The sequence below is a fragment of the Balaenoptera musculus genome, chromosome 1 (genome assembly GCF_009873245.2).
Source record: "Balaenoptera musculus isolate JJ_BM4_2016_0621 chromosome 1, mBalMus1.pri.v3, whole genome shotgun sequence".
Taxonomy (NCBI): domain Eukaryota; kingdom Metazoa; phylum Chordata; class Mammalia; order Artiodactyla; family Balaenopteridae; genus Balaenoptera; species Balaenoptera musculus.
In genome coordinates, this window is record NC_045785.1 from 163,305,771 (window position 1) to 163,325,505 (window position 19,735).

Genomic DNA, 19,735 nt, shown 5'->3' on the forward strand with positions numbered 1-19,735 from the left:
ACTTAATCAAAGATAAGGGATGGCCTTGAGTCATTCACTTTTTGCGATCTGAGGTCTCAGCTGCAGGAGGGAGTGCTCGGGCCCCTGCTGGGAACTGATAGTCATTGAGGACAGTTGGCCTGGCCTTGGGAGCTCTGAGCTCTCGGCCTCGCCCTGCTGAGTGATCCAAAAGAGAAGTGACATGAGGCCCCCGAATTCTCTGGGCCGAGACTCTTGATTACAAAATAAGAGGGCCTTGGTCCCTTCAGCTGAAACTAGTCCTGGTCAGGTCCCATGGGCATGACTCCTGTGCCCTAAGGAGGGTCCATAGCTCTGCTGTCGCCATCTTGAAATACTGAATCATTTTTGGACAAGGCGCCCTACCTTTACATTTTGCACTGGACCCCGCAATTTATATAGCTGGACCTGCCCATGGGGATGCAGGTTTCCTGAAGATTTACTGATGTAATTCCATCCTTGGAGGGACTGCAACTCACTCTGTGCTCATTTATTCAGCAATAATATCAAAGATTACGGCCACCAATTTATCCAGTGTCCTGAAGCACCAGGCACTATGCTAATAAGGGTTTTACGAACATCATTCCAATCCTCGTATCAGACTTGCAAGCTTTTCACGAAAATGAATGTCATTGTAACGTATAACTCATCCAAGATCACACAGCTGGGACTTGAGTCTAACTTCGTTTCTCTCCCATGCCTTTCCGCCAGATGATTTTGCTGTTATGTTCCACAAACTGGATGGAGATCTGGGGATGCAGTACATCTGGGGATAAAGTAGTACAGTCCCTACCCTCAAGGGGTTAAACATCTTATTAACAATAATTGCAAACACCTACATGGAACTTGCTGTGTGCAGACAATGTTCTAAGCAATTTATACATATTAAGTCATTTAATCTATACAAAAGCAATCCATTGTTTTTAGCCCCATTTTACAGAGGGGAACACTGAGGTGTAGAGGAGGTAGCTCACCCATGGTCACATGGCTGGAAGGTGGCAGGGCCAGGTTCCAGGCTTAACCCCTTGCTGTACCTCCTCTCACCTTGGTGCAGCCAGGCTCCTTTCTGCTTTGGTGACGGGGGGAAAAACATAAATGAACTCTTCCCACCCTGGGTCAGATTCAGTGGATACAGTTGAGAACGTTGTGGGAGTGGAAGGGAGACAGGCCCTGGGCCCTGAGACCTGGGACTCTTTACCAGAGTGCTTGCACCTGGACAAACGTCTCCTCCAGCAACAAAATACAAAGAAACTAAAAATAACTGCAGGTATGCGCAGTTGGGGCAACTATAAGCAATAAGATACAAAAAGGCCACAAACCAACGGTCACATCTGAGTGCCAGGAGCAAAAGCAGGGGACTGTGCATGATCCTTGCACACAGCACCGCCAAGGGGGTGGGCAGGCCACCTAAGCTCCGCCTCCTGCCCAACCCAGGGACCTGCATCTGTCATAACTCCGTCTAAGGAGCCAGCTGGCACCCTCCTCAGGGAGCGGGCGAGGGCACCTGTTACTTGTTTTTGCTCCCAGTACCGCGTTACCTGGATTTCTCGTCTGGACTCTTACCGATTTCTAGTGATTGAAGAGTCCAAGGACCTGGGTCGGTAACAGAAGGGAGACGGGAGGCAGGTGAGCACAGAGGCTGAGCCCCTGGTGTGACATGATGGGGGGGCTGTAAGGGGGTGGCCGCGGGACATAGGTGTTACCGGTTCACCCAGACACGAGGCAGCAGGCCCTGCACACACAGCGGGAGGGAAGCTACCCTGTGACTGGGGTTCAGAGCTGCCTGTTCCACGCACACCGACTGCTTGTTCTGTGTTTGGATCCAGGGGGATTTCTTTTCTCACCTCTCTTCCCAGCATATGGTCCGATTAGGCTGCTCCCTCACTTTTTTTTTTTTTTTAAATTAATAGCTACTTTATTTATTTTTGGCTGTGTTGGGTCTTCGTTTCTGTGCGAGGGCTTTCTCCAGTTGCGGCAAGCGGGGGCCACTCTTCATCGTGGTGCGCGGGCCTCTCAATATCGCGGCCTCTCCCGTTGCGGGGCACAGGCTCCAGACGCGCAGGCTCAGTAGTTGTGGCTCACGGGCCCAGTTGCTCCGCGGCATGTGGGATCTTCCCAGACCAGGGCTCGAACCCGTGTCCCCTGCATTAGCAGGCAGATTCTCAACCACTGCACCACCAGGGAAGCCCAGGTTGCTCCCTCTTGAAGCGAAATGTTTCCATCCACCCATCCTGGGTCTGTTGGTGCCATTTTTGCCTCCCCAGTAAAGCTAGCCGTGAGGAAAGGCTTAGCCGGGCAGAGCCGTCTCCAGACCTGCCCGCCACTGTGGCACTCCATGGGGGGACAGGCGTGTGTCACCGCAACCCTACTCATTCCCACACAGCACCCACCTCACGCCAGGGACCGTGCTCGCGGAACGAGGTTCGTTCGAATAGCAGCTAACAGAGGCGCGACTGGGGCTACAGCTTTTGAAACCATCCTCCCACATTCCAGATGTGGTTTGGGGGTAGTTCCACTGCCTCTGATCACCCTGAAGTAACTGAGGAGTGATGGGTGAATCTTTACTATTGTTTCGGCGATTACAGTCTACTGGGAGTGTGAAACAAGACTTTGAGGAGAGCCCGCAGGGTGAGTGGGAGCAGGTGAGGGAGGAAAGGGAAGCAGAGTCCAGGTGACAGAAAGGAGGAGCAGGGCAGAGAAGAGGGGAGGGTGGGAGAGACGGGGAGTGCAGGGACCTGGCTGTAGCTCCCTGCAGAGTTTGGGGGCTGGACCGTGATGCCCAGAGGACGGGTGGGGTTCCCTTCAGCGGGGCTTTTTGAGAAAGGTTACACCCTGCGGTAAATATCTAGAGCAGTTCTGTGTTGCTGTGCAGCCCCAAGACAGAGCCCCGAGACCCAGAGAGGCTGCTGGTTGTCGTTCCCATCAGGGCTGGGAGCTGGTCCTCCTGGATGGGCAGAAGCCCTCTCTTCCCCCAAATCTCTGACCACCCCTTGTCCTGGGTGCCATCTTCAGGCACCTTCATCTTGAGAAAGGGTGCCCAATGTCACATGGGCTCTTCCCTGCCCCCTGTGCAGGTCCCCAGGTCCCCTGATGGACGAGGGCCGTGTCTCTCCTTCCAGGTGGGCCGCCTCTCAGCCCAGAGCGTGGAGTGGGGCAGCCTCTGAGCGGAAGGGCAGAGAGACGCAATTGAAGTCATTTTCCCTCTGCTTCTGTATCTTATTTTTCCTTTGGGTAAAGATTGAGGCAAAGTCAATTAAATGGAAAAGTCAGTATGCTTGGGTTGAGAAATTAAACAGAAAATCAGACTGTGTAAGGATTACGGTTCTTACAGGAATGTTAATTCAACTTCATGGTGGAGTTTGGGCTGTGTCTTGGGTCTAGTAATTTGGAGGCCTGCAAGAGGACTGTATATTCATAATGCAATTTTCATCGTTTCTCGAAGGCATTCTTAATACAGTTTTATGAGCCGTCTTGTCCAGGTCACTATCGTAAATGAGAAGTTATTCCCAAAGGATCTTATTTGGGACAACAAATGGATAAAAGTATTGAATTTATTAACATCTAAATTAAAAAGTCTGAAAAATGGAGTTCTAATTAATCAGCTTGCAAACAGCTACCCCCAAGGGTAAGATAACAGACCCTTTAGCAACAGCTAGTGATTGGAGACATATTATTTTTCAAAACAATAATAATATTACCATAGCAGCTCCTATCTTAGGAATTCAAAGCCATCCCGTAATCGTTAATTATTTAAAGACTTTCTAAAATGGAAGCAGATAATTGATGTCTTTGGGGCTTTCTAATGTGGAAATGGGGCTAAGAGGGGAGGGTGAGTGCCTTTGTCTGGTTGTGGGGCTGGCTGTCAGAAAGAGGATCAGGAAGGTCAGGAGGTGGGTGCAGTTCTCTGAGCTTGCTCCGCCTCTGGCCTCACGCCCTCTGGCTTTCTGGTTCCTGCTCTGCACTTTGGGCCCAATCTCCTTCCCATCCAGCCACCCACCCCGTCCACCATCCTGTTTGTTCAACAGCCCCCAAGCATGGCCCTGTCTTCACACCTGGGCCATCTTAGGTGTTCATCAGCCTCCCAGGACCTGTCCCTGGACCCCAGCTTCCCCAGGGGCCGCAGCACCGGGTGAGATGCATGCTCTGCTCAGAGCCTCCCTTCCACCGCGGGCTGCTGGGAAACTCAGCCTCCAGGCATCCCTGGTAGGGGCGCTGGTCTTTAGAGAGGCTTTCCCTTCTGCACCCGTCTGGTTCATGGACTCTGCACTCTGACATCTGGTCTTCTGGGCTGCCTTCCCGGGGCCTAGTCCTTCCCCGAAGGGCACGGAGGTGGTCCGTCCCCTCTCCTGAGCTTTACTTGGAGCTAGAGGCAGCTCACTTACCATCAGGCAGACGGGAGTGTAAGATGTCAGAGGCCTCACTGACCTGTCTGCTTTGGAGCCCACTGGCAAAATCATCACGCTGGGTCCTAAGTCATTGACACATGCCACGGGAGGCCAACGAGTGCTGGGAAATCAATGTCACACTTTCCCCAGGAGAACGATGGGGGGAAGCTGTGTCCCATAGAGATACAGCTCACAGAATGTCTTCATATTTGATACCTCGTCTCACTGGCACCCAACCCCTGTAAGGCAGGGAGAGGCAGGCAAGACTGCATCTATAAAATAGTTCTATTTTATAGATAAGGAAGGAAGCTAGTATTTTTTGAGTAAGATTGTTTTGGACAATTGGGCAATTTATGTATGTTATCCTATTATGTTAGGTAAGGTTTTTTTTTCTTTTTCTTTTATATTAGTATTTATTTATTTATTTAAAGAAAAGTGATGGGACTTCCCTGGTGGTCCAGTGGTTAAGACTCCAAGCTTCCTATGCAAGGGCCGTGGGTTCGATTCCTGGTCGGGAAACTAAGATCCCACCTGCTTTCTTAGTGCCCATTCATCTTCTCCTTCATTCATTCAGTTGCTGTGTGAACTTGCTGCATCACTTAGCTTTCTTGGTTTCCTTATCTTTGAAATGGCTGCCTCATAGGGTTGTTACGGGGTTAAATGGGATAATGTGTTTATACCAGAAAGTTCCAAAAAGCAAAACTTGAATTTGCTGCTTGGATCATCTATTTATGTAGCATTTATGTTGTATTAGGTATTATAAGTAATCTAGAGATGATTTAAAGTATGCAGGAGTATGTGTAGGTTTTATGCAAATACCACACCATTTTATATAAGGGACTTGAGCATCCATGGATTTTGGTATCTGTGGGGTTCCTGGAACCAGTCCCCCGCAGATACCAAGGAATGACAAATATCAGACACGGGACCCTGGTGAGCTGCCTGCAATGGGTGATGGAAGGGAAAGGAAAGGGAGTTCGGGTTCTCATTCATTCCTTCATTCACTCACTCATTCGTTCAAAAACTGATTGTTGAGGACCAATATGCTTCAATCTCACTAGAGTCCCTTGGGCCAGCCAGTGTCTCTCTAGAGGTTCCAGGCATGAGAAACAAAGCTGGAACCTGAATTTGCCAATAGAAAGGACTAGGCAGGCAGAAAATCCAGTTCAGGGGCTGACAACATTTCCATCCTCCCCCTCAGGGAACTGGATACCCCACGCCCCTTGATTTACTTACTTTCCACCAAAAAAGGAGCCGTGGTAGACTTTTCATGTAAAAAGGAGAGCGATATAATGACCCATTATATTTCCCCCCGAAGTATCAACCCGTGGATCAAGTCAGGATCATGTGGGGCAGGGTGATGGGAAAGGGGGGCGGTCTGGGGATAAATGTGACGCTGAGAGGACAGAGGCCTAACGGGCTCCCACCCCGACCTTCCCTCTGGCTTCCCCACAGGTCCCTCTCCTCTTTGCCTCCCTAAATACTTCCCTTTCCCCCCCAGTTCACCTCCTCCCTCTCCTGTGATGACTTCTTGGACTTACCTTGCCCATACGTGATCTTTCCTTTCTTTGGAATGTTATTTCAATTGGACTCAGAGCTACATCCTCTAAGGCAATGGCTCCAATGGTTCAATGCCTACTGATCTTATTTCCCCAATTAGGTTATAAGCTCCACGTGGGCAGGACTGTGTCCTAAACCCCTTGGTACACTCACAGCATCGGCCCAAGGAAAAATCACCGTGGCCTCTGGAATCTCATCTTTATTCCACTACCCACGTCAGGCACCTGGTTATCCAGTCCCACAAGCCCGAACAAGCCAGGACACTGGCACCTCTCTGTTCCAGATCATTCTTGTTCTTCCTGTAGTTGACCTAGAAAAATCCTACCCATCCTTGAAGGCTGAGCACAAATGTCACATGGTCATTTCAGAGAGTACGCTTCAGGCAGAGTTAATTCCTTCCTTCACGTTGATACCATAGCACATCTTCTGTTCTTAAAATGACCCACTTCCTGGCTTGTTGGAGGAGTTAGATGCAGGCGGCTACGAAGCCTCATATGCCAGGCCCAGTGGGTATTCTCATGGACCCCCAGCACCTCCCTGCTTTGGTACAGAACACTGTGTAAGTTCTTTTATAGCTCTCGTTTCTTGTTTCACTATTTCTGTCAAGCCTTCACCTTACAGAGATGCTGTGAAGACAAATGAGATAATATGTAAAAGTGCCTTAAGCTCCAGAAGATGGACTATATTATTACAGCTGGAAAGCTGTCTACTGGGGAAATCAAGCTTGATGAGGGTGAATAAGGAAGGGAGGGAGGGATGGAAATAGAGAAAGACAGAGACAGAGTGATACAGGGAGAAGGAGGCACACAGAGAGAGAGACAGGGAGAGAAAGAGACAGAGAGACAGAGAGAGGACACACAGACTAGCGTGTCTACTGGACTGGGAGACCCGGAGGGGCGTCTGTCTGGTCTCCGCAAGGCAGCGGGGTGTTATGTTTACTGAAAAACAAAACACCCCCAAAACCATTTGAATTTGGTTTCTGTTAGGTGTTCACAGAAGGTCCATCCCTGTCTCAGGGGACAGTATATTTTAGTGAGTTAAGGGCTTTGAATTCAGCCAGACCTGAGCAGGGCCCTGCCCCCGACTTCCCAGCGGTGAGGATGTGGTCAAGGGACGCCCTGCATGTGGGTTTCCTCGCAGTCTAACAAGGGTGCACACCCCCAGCCTCCAGGGTGGCGTGAGGATGAGGGAGCGTGTGCAGTGCTCACAGACGTGCAATAAATGCACGACAACCGCCTCGCCCCTCATTTCTCCACCCCCACTCCCCTTCCCCCCACCGTCCCTAGGGTTGGACTCATAGCCGGAGGAGCCAGGCTAAAGTCAGCAGTTTCAGAAGGAGAGATCACATCCTTCCCCCGTGGTCCTGAAAGTCACACACCAGGACCCCCCTGGGAAAGGAAGATACACAACAGGAGCCGTGAGGAAGGTTCCGGGGTGTCAGGGTGTAACCCTTCTCTCTTCCCTGCCCAACTTCAGAACCAGCTGAAAGATGGTCCAGAGAGACAGACAGACAGACAGAGAGAAAGAGCAGGGCCTAGGACGTGATGCAGGGCAGGAGGCTTCTTGTCTCCAGAAGCGTCCATTGCTATCCTTTGGATGTCTGGGTCAGAGCATCACCTGAAATCCCCATGGGGACACAATTATGGATATAAGTAGTTGAGGCCTCCATCGCAGGAGGGCTCGGAGGATACATCCCGTTCTCAAGCTGTGTGGGTGGGTGTTTACCTGTAGGCAGTGACCCTGGTCTCCCTGGAAACCACATGCCGCAGAAACAAAGGCACACTGCTCGGCATCATTCACGGCCACCCTCTGTCCCTCTCCCATGGTGGAGGGCGGGTGAGGGTGGAGGGCACCCAGGACACGTTCTTCGTTGTATGGGGAATTTGTCCCCCATGCCCACCTGGCCCCAAGAGAGCTTTCATTTTCTTGCCAAGTCGGTCTTAGTAATAATGTGGCAAATTCTTAAGGGGGCAACCAAGTGGACCATCAAGGCCTCAGTCTGTCTTTCTCTTAGCTTGTAGTCTGTCAGCAGGACCCCAGACAAATGAGGAGCGGGGTGGAGAGAACGTGAGAGGTCTGCCTGGATTTTCCCCCTTACCTGGAAGCCTACTCCTCGGCCCCCAATTCCCTTCAAATACTCTCCCCAACTCCTTCAACACACCCCTACCCTGAATGGCTCCCTCACCCGAATCCCCACCACACAGGGCTGAACCTGCCCGTTCACCTCTCGGGCTTCCCGCTGGGATCCAGGGCAGGACAGAGGCTCTCGCTCTTCCTTGCATCCCCAGTGCCCTGGTGCAGCCCCGGAAATGCTTGTTCGTTGATTGACTATCAGAGCCCGCCTGGCCCGGACCTACCCATGGGCGCCACGCTCAGTGGTCCTTGCAGAGAATCAGGAAACGTACATAACCTAAAATTTATTATCTTAACCATCTTTAAGGGTACAGTTCAGTGGCATTAAATGCATTCACATTGTTGTACAACTATCACCACCATCCATCCGCAGAACTCTTTCACGTCCCACACTGAAACCCTGTACCCATTAAACGACGCCTCACTCTCCCCTCCCCCAGTCCCTGCAGCCACCATTCTATTTTCTGTGTCTGTGAACTTGGCAGTTGATCGTTTTCATGGAACAAAACCACTGAAGTGTGGTACGCACCTGGAGGAGGCACCGACCGCCTGGCACCACCTGGAGACTTCTGATACCCAGTCATGCTCTGCTTAAGACGTAGGCTTGAATTTGACACTTCTTCTCTTGTGGGTCACAGACCCCCAAAGTCCATTTGACTCTAAACCTGTGCTCAAAACTCTAAGGAATGCATTTTGAATGGGGGCATTTCAGGAACCTTGGTTGGGGAGGGCAGGGGCTTTGGGACAAGCTGTGAGTTTAGAAAGTTGAGATTTTTGGCGTCTCTCAAATCATACTTGATTGCCTATTCATAAGATCAGCTTTGTGCCCGGTCATCCAGGTTTCCAGACTTTCTGTTCCTTCTTGCTGACAGCTTATTTATTACAAAGGAACGTTCCTGGTTACTTGGAACAATCAGAGCTCTGTATTCACAAGAGAGCTGCCATGGGTAGTATTTCACCGACCCCTCGCACTGGGGGCTGTGAGCTGTGTGCAAACTCAGCTTCTCTGCTTGAATTACCTCCTCTGGGCCTGGTGGGGTGAGCTCAGCGCAGGGCAGGCGGTGCATTTTAGTGCCGTCATAGCCTGAGGCCGCGGCTCTGCAGCCGTGGGCTGGCCCTACCAGCACTGGCTCTGGCAGGAATAGTAATCACGCTCGCTCCCTTCTCGTAAGATCCTGCCGTATGCCAGGCACTGTTTGACCCGCATAATCTCACAACTGTTTTAGAGAGGGTTGACCAGACGCAGATTTGAGATGAGAATTCTTAGGCAGGTGACTTAATGAGTGGGCACTATCATAGATGTGAGGGAAGCAAGGGTGGGGCAGGGGAAGAGGGGAAACCGGGGGGGGGGGGGGCGGTCTTGCTGGAGTGTAACCGCAGCCTGATACCACAGAAGCTCTGACATCGCAGAGTTGCTGCTTGAAGGCAAGGGCTTTGTTCTCCTCAATCTGTTTTTCAGATTGACTCTCCCCAACCCCGGGTGGGGAGTAGGGGTATAACCTCGAAGGAATCTCCGGGTGAGGAGGTGGCTGAAGGGGGACAGAGAAGGGTACAGCTGGGAGCTTATAGCAGCCCAGCTTGGGAGGGAGGGGCAGGGTGAGCCTCCAACAGCATCCTCTAGAACAACCTTCTGAGGTGCGTACTAAGACTAATCCCCATGTTACAGAGGAAAACTGAGGCCCACAGAGGGCAAGCGACTGGCCCAAGCACATCCTTCCAGTAAACGGTAGAAGCAGGACCTGGACCAGGTACTCCCACCCCAGAGTCACCCACCCACTGGCTCTTATGCAGACTCCGATTCCTTCCAGGAGCTGTGGCTGATCCCACGAGCACTTTTGTCTGCCTGGCTCTGGCTTTCCCACTGCGTGAATGGCAGATAAGACCCAGATCTTGGGGGCTTAACGCAAAAGGAGTTTCTGTTTTGCTCACATGAAGTGCAGCTGGCAGTGGCGGGAGGGGGAGTCGAGTCCCATTCAGGGCCTGGGCTGAGGGTAACACTGCCATCCTGCAAGGACAGCTCCCAGGAAGCCCCAAGGAAGTGGAGGGTCCTGCAGGAGGCTGGTAGGGGCCGGGCCTGGAAGCCATGGACCCCACTTCGACCACATTCTGTAAGTCAGAGCCCAGCCACAGGCCCCTCCAAGATGCTCGGGAGACTGGGAAAGGGAGACCCCGCGTACACAGATGCTTCCCAGCCTCGACTCCGCGGAGTAGAGTAGAACCACAAGGAGGGGTCACAGCCTCTGACACGGCCACCTGCGCCACTTCCTTGGTCCTAGGGGTCAGCTCAGGCCCCTAGGACCAAGGGGCCTGAGCCTTTTTTTTTTTTTTCTTTTGTGTGAAAAAAAGAACCATCCAAAATTTATTCTCCAACAGACAGCATCAGCAGGTAAAAACTACAGGAGTTTCTCCGTAGATCATACATTCACAAGGCATTATTAGCTTAACAAGTGAGAAAGTCTCTGGTATATTTTCTGTAACAATATCCACTTCACAGTGTAAACAGGTACTATTATTGTGTTCTCTTACAATTCCAGAAGGAAAGGCACAACTTGGCAAAACAAAAAAAAATTTTTTGGGCGTCCTAAAGTCAGGTGCAATTACCAAGAGACAGACTTGAGAACAGTCGCAATCGACTTCTCCACATACAGGGGCAAAGACTTCACCCAGAAATGTGGGTCTTTCTTTATCCTTCCTTGTTAAATCCTCAAGAGTAATGCCTCATCGTCTGCTTAATATCACATATACAAAAGGGGGATTAAGAAAAAAAGAATCACAACAACATCTTGAACTTCCAGCGGCTCCCACCAATACGTTAACTCTTAGGTTTACGACAGGGCCTAGGAACACTTCAGCGGTCATCAAATAAGAAAATGGAGACTATAGCTACAAAAATAACACATGAATGAGGTAGATAAATTAAAGCTTTCACATCCAGAACTTGCCTGTTCCAACTTGGTAGCCTTCATGCAATACTGAGAAAAAAAAAATCTTCATAATTACTTGGCATAAGTCACAATCAAGGAACTTCTGGTACAAATTAGTATAAGAAGTTATTAGTATATAATAAGAAAACATGCCCTTCCAGTGAGTTTGTTTCTTCAAGAACGGACACCCAGCGCTTCAGAGTAGGCACCGGTGAACTAAATTAAGTCACCTGAGATTCCCTGCTCAGGTGCTCACCTCTCCTGGTTTTAGGAAGAAGAAGGGCATCTGGAAAGCATAGGGAGGACCTTGGCACTCTTGGGGCTCCAACTGAACTGTATTTAAATAAGCAGCAACACACACACTGACTCTCTAAGGACTAAAATCCGTCCACTTGAGGGCATTCTACTTCAGGTTCCAAGGCTGAAAAAAAATTTGGAATTCTACAACCTTGGTTTAAAAAAAAAAAAAAAAAAGTACATTCAAAAAAGAAAAGAAAAATGGGTGTAGGGTTGGGAGAATGCAAAACAGGTCCCTAAACAGACAACAGACCTTGTCCATTTACCCGCATACAGTCACCACAGAAGTAAGTATACACTACCCACCCACCCCTGCCCCCAACCCCCAAACAGGCAAAACAGTTGTATTCTATCCCTTGTCTCTGTCCCCTCCTCCAGGAGGCTGGATGTCCTTTAACTAGCGGACGCCTGGGATGTATCTTCAGGACTGTTTCTCAGGTGGCACATGGTTCTGCCTTTGTGTACCGTTTCACCCCTGGAGGTGGGTGGGTGTGGGTGGAGGTGACGATGAGGCAGTTGGGAGCTGGGAAGTCTGGCTGGAATCAGCATGGGCACTTTTTCAAAGAAGCCAAGTTTAGAGCCAGACAGAGTGAAGACAACAGACTTGGAGAAGGAATTCTAAAATCCTATCCTAAACAGAGTCTGCATCTCAGGAATCCAACTGAAGTCCTTGGACCTATTCAGTCCCTCAAAAACTGTATCCTAAGCCAGAGCCAGGTAATATGGAGGTTAGACCTCAGTCCTGTGTCCCATGGAACTCAGAGTCCAGTGGGAGGGACAGAGGATCGGCACACAGGAATATCCCAGGAGGAGCAGCTTCATGATAAGAGGAGGCACCTGGGGCTTTGGGAGCCCCTGACTGAGACTAGGGGACTCTGGGAAGGCTTCCCAGAAGAGGTGAGGCTGAGTTTGATCTTGAGGGGTAACTAGGAGTCATCCAGCAGGGTTCTGAGGGGTGGTGGGCTGGAGCTAGGTGCCATGCCCAGCCCTGGGAGCAGCATGCCTGCTCAGAAGGAATCAGGTGACCCATGAGGGCCCTGAAGGTGCCAGGGGCTTGGGCTTGACCCTGAAGGCCATGGGGGATCACTAAAAGGTGACTTGGGGGAGAATCATAACCAGGTGTGTGTGTTCTGCATGCCAGGTGGAGAATGGGGAGGAGGGCATTACATTCATCCAAGTGAGGAATAAAGACCTGAATGGAGGCAGTGGCTATAGGGACAGAGTGTCAGGGTTGGGCTGCAGAGATATTTAGGGTAGAATGGTGGATTGGAGGTGACTAGAGGGGAGGAATCAGGATGGCATCCAGTTTTCTGGGGTTAGGAGCTGGAGAATGGGACCATTCACTGAGAGGTGCTGAGGCGATAGACCTTGGTGTTCCAACAGGATCTTAGAAGCCAAGTGTATGTGTTACTTGCTCGGGCTGCTGTAGCAAAATGCCATGGGCTGGATGGCGTAAACAGCAGACATTTATTTCTCACAGTCTGGAGGCTGGAAGTCCAAAATCAAGGTGCCAGCATGGTCAGCTTCTGGTGAGAGCTCTCTCCTTGGGTTGCAGATGGCCGCCATCCTGCTGTGTGCTCATATGACCTCTTCCCTGTGTGTGTGAGCATGAACATGGGGGGAGAGAGAGAAAACAAGCTCTCTGATACCTTTTCTAATAAGGGCACGAATCCCATCACGAGGACCCCACCCTCATGAGCTCATCTAAATGTAATACCTTCCAAAGACCCATGTCCAAATACCTAACATTGGAGGGTAGGGCTTCCTCATATGAATTTGAGGGAAGGGGACACAGACATTCAGTCCATAACACGAAGTGACCTTAGGCAAGCCATTAAGCTTCCAATGCTTCAGTTACTCATCTGCCAGGTGCCTTCCTCCAGGGTAATGTGAGGATCAAATAAAAAATGTGTGTGAAAGTATTTTGAAAATCACAAGGAGTTTTGCAAATTTAAGGCGTTAATTCAAGGAGAAGGGGCCACAGGAGAGACCATGCAGTTGACCTGCCAAGAAGTCACTGGAGATGCCTGGCTGGGGGTGCTATCTGGCTATTCTAGAGCCAATCCTGGTCTCAGAGCTCCCCAAAGAAACTTCTACCCTGCTGGGGCCTGAGCTCGGAGGCCCACACTGGGGTGTGGATCATTTGAACTGTTCCAGCACTGTAGGCACATCCCACTGAATGCTTCTGGGTGGAAGGTGAGATGACCTTTTTTCTTTTTCTTTCTTTCTTTTCTTTTTTTTCTTTAATAAATTGGAAACTGTTTTCTCCCCTTTTCTTTTTTCTTTTTCTTTTTTCTCTTTTGGCCATGCCACATAGCATGCAAGATCTTAGTTCCCCGACCAGGGATCAAACCCGTGCCCCCTGCAGTGGAAGCATGGAGTCTTTTTTTAAAATTAATTAATTAATTAATTTGGCTGCATTGGGTCTTTGTTGCTGCGCGCGGGCTTTCTCTAGTTGCGGTGCGTGGGGGCTACTCTTTGTTGCGGTGCGTGGGCTTCTCATTGCAGTGGCTTCTCTTGTTGCAGAGCACGGGGTCTAGGTGCAGGGGCTTCAGTAGTTGTGGCACATGGGCTCAGTAGTTGTGGCTCGTGGGCTCAGTAGTTGTGGCGCATGGGCTTAGCTGCTCCACAGCATGTGGGATCTTCCTGGACCAGGGATCAAACCCGTGTTCCCTGCATTCACAGGTGGATTCTTAACCACTGCACCACCAGGGAAGTCCAGAAGTGTGGAGTCTTAACCACCGGACCTCCAGGGAAGCCCCGAGATGACTTTTTTGTCATAACCTTCATGGCCTTCATGGGCCCCAGAGACTGGTCAGTGAGTGGGCTCTAAAGGTAGCCATATGATGGCCTTGGCAACGAGCCGCAGCCCTCGGACTGCCAGGAGAACCTCCCAGGGCTCACGGACCCTTTTACCTCAGCATTGCTTTGGGTATTTTCCTCCCTTGTCTTTGGGAAGCAGCTGTTTGCAGAGGCCCATGGAGCTTTCTTCTTTGCTCTGCAAAAAATGTTAAGCAAACATTTAAGGAATAAGGGCTTTATAATGATGAGAGTAAACACTGAGGAATACCAGCTATTATGGAATATAAGTGTTTAAAAAAAAGAGGAAAGGAAAAATAAATGACAAAGTGCTGCGTGTCTCAAGCAGGCCTCCTACTGACTTGCAGCTGTGCGAGGCAGGGTGGGGGACCAGCCTTTCCCATGCTTCACGTTTCAGGCTGCAGCTCCCGCAGACAGCTCCTAAGAGGCTCAATGCCCAAGTGTGTTCAGGTAAAATGGGCATTTCCTCCTCCTGGAGAAAGGAGGAGAGCAGAACAGATGGGATGCCGAGGCCAGAGGACCAGCTCGGCTGTGCTCTGAACTGTGGGGCACACCCCCACCCTGAGGAAAAGATGGACAGGAAGAGGCCAAGGAAAGGGAGGCTGGGCAGCCCTGGGGATGGTGGCAGAGACTTCACCACCAAATGGAAAGCCCAGACAGGTACCAGGGGCTGTCCCAGGTCTGGGGGCTCCCATTCCTCCCCACATCCCCAACCCACTCCCATGCCACTCACTCCACGCCTGCTAAGCCTAAAGGAAGGCCTTTTTCTGAGTTCTCATCTGGGGGATCATTCAGTTTTCCTGTGAGAAGCAATGCCTCAACCTCTCTCTGGGGGCATAACATAGTGGTTGGACAGCAAGGGTCAAATCCTAGTCCTGACACTTGTTGGCTATTGGCTTCAGTTACCTTCCCTGAGCCTTGGCTTCCCAATCTGTAAAGTGGGCTAATAAAGAACCTACCTCATTGGGGGACTTCCCTGGTGGCGCAGAGGTTAAGGATCTGCCTACTAATGCAGGGGACACGGGTTCGAGCCCTGGTCCGGGAAGATCTCATATGCTGCGTAGCAACTAAGCCCGTGCGTCACTACTACTGAGCCCGTGAGCCACAACTAGTGAGCCCGCTCACCTAGAGCCTGTGCTCTGCAACAAGAGAAGACACTGCAATGAGAAGCCCACGCACCGCAGCGAAGAGTAGCCCCCGCTCGCCACATCTAAAGAAAGCCCGCGTGCAGCAACAAAGACCTAACACAGCCCAAAATAAATAATAAATAAATCAATTTAAAAAAAAAAAAAGAACCTACCTCATCGGGTTGTTGTGAGGACTGGATGAGGTGGAGCTTGGACAGGGCTGGGCCTGGGGTGCAGAACACGCTGAGAGAGTGTCACCACTCTTATCCCTGTCTCCTCTCCCCTCCCAAGCTGGGATCCAGCAGTGGCCTTGGTGACAGCTGAGGTACACATTCTTAGAGAGTCGACTTGCCAGGCTCACCCCAAAGTGATCCTCCCTGGGTCCTCAGTTGGGTTTGGCCTCCTTCCAAACTGCTTGCCTAGCACGCCCTAAGACGTGGGAAGATTAATGGCTTCCAGGGGGTCTCTTTACCTCCCACTGGAAGCCACTATCTCTTTCTAAAATGGCTTTAGAAAAGATGCGTCTCATTAAATTCAGACATTTGGAAACCATTTGCTGCACCCCAGACCTCTCCAGATGGGCCAGGCAGCCAGTGAATGAGCTGGGGAGTGAGGACCCACATTAGGAAAACACACGGGAGGGTGCTGTGTCTGACATCGCTTACAGTTCAAGAAGGTCTGGTGAACTTCTTGCTCTGAATGAGCTAAAGGTGTCGGGAATTCCAGGGCCTTTGATCCTCAGTGGGTTCTTTGAAGGAGTTAAGCCTGGGGGGCTTAACTTGGGAGGCGGGGGGTCATGGTGGAACTTACTGAGGCGATTTTTCAAAACCTACGTCTTCTCCCAGCCCCGACCAGGGCATCTGGGAACCTATCGGGGAGGGGTTGTGTTGATACAGCTCGTACACATCCTGCCTCTGGCTGAGGGCCACACGTGTGGACTCAGGAATAGAGAATAAACAGCGTGTGCTAGTGACCTCCCAGTGTGGCTGCAGCTGCTAGACCACGAAGCTGGAAAGTGGACCCCACCTTTGTGTAATTTCTTTCTTAGTTTCATTCAATGAATGTATTTGAGTTTCTACTATGTACAGGGTAGTTACCAGGCTCAAAGAATACAAAGATATGTAAAGCATAATATGTCCTTATCTTCATTGAACTTACATTCTCTTTTCTGTTTTTTTTAAAGATTTATTGATTGATTGATTGATTGCTATGTTGGGTCTTTGTTTCTGTGCGAGGGCTTTCTCTAGTTGCAGCAAGTGGGGGCCACTCTTCATCGCGGTGCGCGGGCCTCTCACTATCGCGGCCTCTCTTGTTGCGGAGCACAGGCTCCAGACGCGCAGGCTCAGTAGTTGTGGCTCACGGGCCCAGTTGCTCCGCGGCATGTGGGATCTTCCCAAACCAGGGCTCAAACCCGTGTCCCCTGCATTGGCAGGCAGACTCTCAACCACTGCGCCACCAGGGAAGCCCCTGTTTTTTTAATTGAGGTATGATGTGCAGTATTATGTAAGTTTCAGGTATATAACAAAGTGATTCACAATTTTTAAACGTTATAGTCCATTTATAGTTATTATAAAATATTGGCTATATCCCCTGTGTTGTGCAATATATCCTTATAGCTTACTTACTTTATACACAGTAGTTTGTACCTCATAATCCCCTACCCCTATCTTGTCCCTCCCCCACTTCCCTCTCCCCACCAATAACCACTAGTTTCTTCTCTGTATCTGTGAGTCTGTTTCTTTTTTGTTATATTCACTAGTTTGTTTTCTATGTGTAATTTATTTATTTATTCCGTTTTCACATTTTTATTGGGGGCCACTGAGGACGGGGTGCTCACACTTCCTCCTTCCACTCCAAGCTGGGCCTTGGTGTCCTGGGGGTAACTGGGCACGTTCCCATCATCTCGGAGGAGCTCTGGGTGACTGTAGGGTGTGACCTGGTTGACCAAGACATTGTACATGGTGTAGGGGCCGAGTGTGGGCAGAATTATAGCGAGGCCCAAATGGTGAAGGATGGGACAGTTCCGGCTCCTCGGCCCAGGCATTCTTTTTTTTTTTTTTTTTTTTAATTTATTTATTTTTGGGTGTGTTGGGTCTTCGTTTCCGTGCAAGGGCTTTCTCCAGTTCCGGCGAGCAGGGGCCACTGCTCATCGCGGTGCGCGGGCCTCTCACTGTTGCGGCCTCTCCATTGCGGAGCACAGGCTCCAGACGCGCAGGCTCAGTAGTCGTGGCTCACGGGCCTAGCTGCTCTGCGGCATGTGGGATCTTCCCAGACCAGGGCTCGAACCCGTGTCCCCTGCCTTGGTGGGCAGATTCCCAACCACTGTGCCACCAGGGAAGCCCCGGCCCAGGCATTCTTGATGAAGGCAGTGAGTTTCACAGCCATCTTGATCTCCACATCTGTGTAATTCATACCTGATAAATTCCTTCACAGACATCACCTCACTTGACATCCAAGGTTACACTCTGGTAGTCAAGGCTGCCGTATCTCCATTTTACAAATGAGAAAGTTGAGGCCCAGGTAGGACAGGTGCACACAGCAAAGAAAGGATAAGCCAGAGTAAGAACCCAGCTCTTCTGACCCACACAGCTGTGGTCATCCCAGTCTAGATCATGCTGAGGGTGACCAGTGGAGCTGGACCATCATCCAAGTGTAGGTGGGACACTTTTTTCTTTTTTTGGCCACGCCATGCGGCATATGGGATGTAGGATCTTAGTTCCCTGACCAGGGATAGAAACTGGGCCCCCTGCAGTGGAAGCATGGAGTCATAACCATTGGACCACCAGGGAAGTCCCTAGGTGGGACACTTTTAAGGGTGCATTTCAAAAGCATTTCTTCTATCCCTTTGTCAAACAGACCTTGAAAGGACACCAGTTGTTTTGTGTGCTGTCATTTTGGGCTGCGTTGTCATGATTCTCTTAGTATGGTTCTGGAATTAAATAGCAAAGCCCCTCAGAGTTCCCCTGCTTGCCGTGAGTGGGTAATTTTCAATTGTCAAGAAATGAGAGGAAGCTTCTCGACTCTCTTGGAAAGATCTGGACAGAAAAATAAATGTTCAGACACATCCTAAGAGTCTAGTGGGAAAAACTTAAAGCCAGCTCATAATCAGGGTTCAGACATAGAGAACGATCTGATGGAATGGGTTCCCCAAAGTTGGGTGACTTGGAAGATGGAGTGAGCCTTCGGTGAGGAAGTCACAGTGGCCGTAGCAAAGGTCCAGCAGCGTGGATCAGCCTTGGCAGCAGGGCCTGAGATGTGTGTACACATTCCAGATATGGCCTGAGGCTGGCCTGACCACGCCCCCCCCCCCCAAGACCCTGTGATCCAGGAAGGTGACCGGCTGGGGCATCAATGAGAGAGCTGTCACTTGAAACCCAGCAACCCTTCTGAAGGAGCTGGTCAGGAGAAGGGCAAGGATGGAAATTTCCTGTTGGCCAGAGGTGGGGTGGAAGGGGGTGAGATGGTCAGAAGTGGCCCAGGCATTGGGCATGAGTAGGCATGGCTAGAAGCCCATGGGCAGCTCAGTAAGAGACTGCACAAAACAGAAGGAGGGTTGGACCGGAGATAGAGGCAGTGGTTCCATTGTATATGAAACCTTCTCCCCTGCCCACTCTGCCAGGGGCTTCTAGAGGGAATGACTGGATAGTTCATCTGCTGCCCCAAACACTGGAATCTCTGTTCATCAAACGAATGGTGGGTTTGGTCAGTGCTAAAGATGTGACACTGACAGACCCCAGTGGGTAAGACCTGGAGGCATTTGAGTTATGTTCATTTGAGGGAGGTGTTGCAAATTCAGGCTGTTTCAGCTGCTAGGACCCCATCTGTCTGCATAGGTTGGTGAAGCCCAGAGAAAGTGGAGCTGCAGATAAGGAAGGTGGCTCCACTGGGAAGCTATTTGCTGAGCTCACTGTAGTGAATGCTAGCTGCCTCCTTCAGACACCCCTCCAGGACAGAGTCTCCCGTTCTCCCAACACCTTCTGGCTCACAGCTCAGTCGTCTCTGGGAACTGCCTGCAGCCAAGACCACATCCTCTTCCTGGGCAGCCCCGCTGGGGAGAGAGATGAGTGGTCACTGAGGGGGTAGGAAGGCCTGACCCCTCTCTCTAACGGGAACAACTCTGAAGGGCTTCCCAGCGGCAGAGCTCCCGCAGGATTGCCGGATGCCTCTGCGGGGTGGCATCGAGGCTCACCTGCTCCCTCTGCCCAGCCCTGCCTCTCGCACTCGCCCAGCAAAGGTGTTGGCCCCAAGAGCACTGCCCAGGAAAACTCCTGCTTGCTAAGCTCGGCCTCAGAGTCTCCTTTCGGGCTCCTGAGCTAGGACAGCCCAGCCCTGTTGTGTCTCCATCACTGCACTACCTCCTAAGTGGGAGGAAAATTGGTGATCAGAGCCAGAGGGCCACCACCAACCTTGGGACCCTCATATATGAGCCCTGCCCTGAGTACTCTTCCAGAGCCTTGGCGATGTGTCCAAAGAACGGGACGGGGGGAGCCCT